The 2,531-nt window shown below is 39.2% G+C and overlaps 1 pseudogene; it reads right to left on the bottom strand.

Annotated features, from left to right (window-relative positions):
• Positions 1-237: 237 nt before the first annotated feature.
• LOC109456025 (B-cell receptor-associated protein 29) lies at positions 238-925 on the bottom strand (annotated as a pseudogene).
• Between the last annotated feature and the right edge of the window lie 1,606 nt (positions 926-2,531).

Here is a 2,531-nt window from a genome sequence, read left to right as displayed (position 1 = left end):
AAGGTGTTTAACATACTTATATTGTACTTAAGAGCTGGATTACAGACTTTATAATATATGTGAAACATTGTCAAATATTGTGATAATGCCATTATGATAATAGCTTATGTTTGGCACTAAAAAAAAATTGGCTGGTCATAGTACAATTTTCTGAACTGAATTTTAAATTTTCTAGAGGCTAACATGATAAAATATTTATCATCTTGATATGCTATATCACAATTTCTTTCATACAGTTCACAGGCCTTTCTCATTGCCTTTCTATGAACAATCCTGAAGTTCTGAGTGTTCTTTTGAAAGTCTCTGTGATTGCATCTTCATGCCATCACGTCATTTTGTGCCTTAGGCAGGGCACCTGAAGTCTTCTTTCATTCAGTTTGCAGTTTTTCCTGGTCTTCTACCAGGTTTTTTATTTTCTGCTTCCAAAATGTGTTCCTCTTCCTTGTTATAGCTTTTCAGGAACTGTGTTAGTTTTTCATTCTCTTTCAGGAATTTTTGGCAGCCTCGTTAGTATTTTCTGCTTAAGTGCTCCTTTGTTTGTCAGTTCTTTTGCCAGCTGAGTAATAAGGGTAACCAGACGTGTCAACATTAGCCAAAAAAGTAATGAAAATCCAGAAAAATAAAGATTTCTTTGAGACCTAAAAAGTTTCGTCTGTGTATGTTCATGGGCAGCAGGCCTGCTGGATGAGCTCTTTTCAGTGGCAGGAGTAGTAGAATATTTCATTACTTCTCTCACAGCATCTAGAAACATAACAATCAATAGGACTGTACAGGAAAGCCTGGTTCCAGAAAGTTACAATTTTACCCCAGACGTTAAATGAAAAAGTCTTCTGCCATCTTTGGGGAGGAATAAAAGATAGAAGATTAAAATGAGTCCTATTTCAGCATAAAGAAAGGTTGCAACTGCCATCCACCGGAGGGTCATTTATTCTCTTCACACCCCACCTGTGACCAGCTGGGCTCCCCGTGCTGTTTGTGGCCACCGACTAGGCCTGAATTTTAAAACTAGAAATTACCTATGGCTTCATCCTGTTTTTCTAACTCACATTAATTTTTCTTTGCCTTGATTTTTTTTTTACTATGCAGTTGTTCTTATTGTACATTATGTATATTTTGAAGTTTCTGCTAATAAATAATAAATGCATGTAGATTTTCATCACTCTGGTCGTCCTCAAATTAGAAGAGCTTGTGCCTGCAAGTCTTGTTTTCACATTGCTCAATGGGAACTTATAAATGCATTGTTTTCATACAAGCAGCATTCTGAAGGGTGATTAGTTTCCTGGCCAGCCCGTAAGCACCCATCTAGGAGTGTAACAGCAGTATTCATTCCAATATGGAGCCACCACTTACAATTCTATTTCTCTGGAAATGTGATGAGTACAGTGGGTTCCTGAATGACACGTTTTTCTCCTGATCCAGCCATGGAGAAGGTCCCTGGATGCCCACTGCAGTTGTTATTTCTCCTGCTATGAGGGTGGAGTTACAACTATGTTAAAAAAAGAAGGAAAGCTTGGAGCCCTGACAATGGAATGGGGGGAGTAGGATGGGAAAAAAAAAAAAAGCTAGGTGGCTTAAACAACAGAAATGTATTGTCTCACAGTTATGGAGACTAGAAGCGTGAAATAAGGTGTTGGTGGGGTTGGTTCCCTCTGAGGGATGCGAGGAAACGATCTAGTCCAGACCTTTCTTCTTGGCTTGTAGATGGTTGCTGACACTGTTTTCTCTGTATGCATGCCTGTCTCCAAATTCCCTCTTTTTATAGGGACACCAGTGATACTGCAGTATGGCCCACTCAAATGATCTCATTTTAATATGATTACCTCTGTAAAGAACCTATCTCCAAATAAAGTCATGTTCCGAGATAGTGGGGGTTAGAATATCAACATATGACTTTTGGAGGACACAATTCAACCCATAACAACTCAGAACTCCTGATTCTAACCCTGGTGCTTGCCTGTATATTCAAGCAGTGTTTCTCAAACTTGGATGTACATGAATTTTCCCGTAAAACTTTTAAAAAATATTGATGCCTAGGTTCCACTCCCAAGGGTTATGATTTAAGTGATGCAATGTGTATATGGACATTAGGATTTTTAAAAAACTCCGCAGCTGGTTCTAGGATCAGTCAAGGTTAGAACCACTGTTTTGGAGTGACTTTCCATCACTATTTCTGGGCTCCACCCCAGAGGAAGGCAGCACTCTCTCCTTGCTTTGTTGCCACTAAAAAGAGTCCAAATTTGTCTTTAATGTCCCAACCTTGGTCACATTTCTGCTCCACCTTTTTAAATTCTGTAAGCACATTTGCTCCTCACACCTGCAGAATTAGGACCTAGTATGGTACCTGACCCAGAGTTGGCTTTAATAAGTGTCTGAAGAAGTAAAGGAGAGAAAAGAATCACAGAGGAAGAAATGCAAAGGGTGGGATATAGAATTGGGAAATTCTCACAAAAGAGATATTTCTGGACAAAGGAGATTTCCTGGTACCCACTGAAGGAAAATGTTCGCACAAACAGGTCCCAGTGATGGAGAAT

Source organism: Rhinolophus sinicus, linkage group LG04, assembly GCF_036562045.2.
Source record: "Rhinolophus sinicus isolate RSC01 linkage group LG04, ASM3656204v1, whole genome shotgun sequence".
NCBI classification, from domain to species: Eukaryota; Metazoa; Chordata; class Mammalia; order Chiroptera; family Rhinolophidae; genus Rhinolophus; species Rhinolophus sinicus.
Note: the sequence above shows the minus strand (reverse complement) of the source record. Positions and strands in the feature narration are given on the sequence as shown.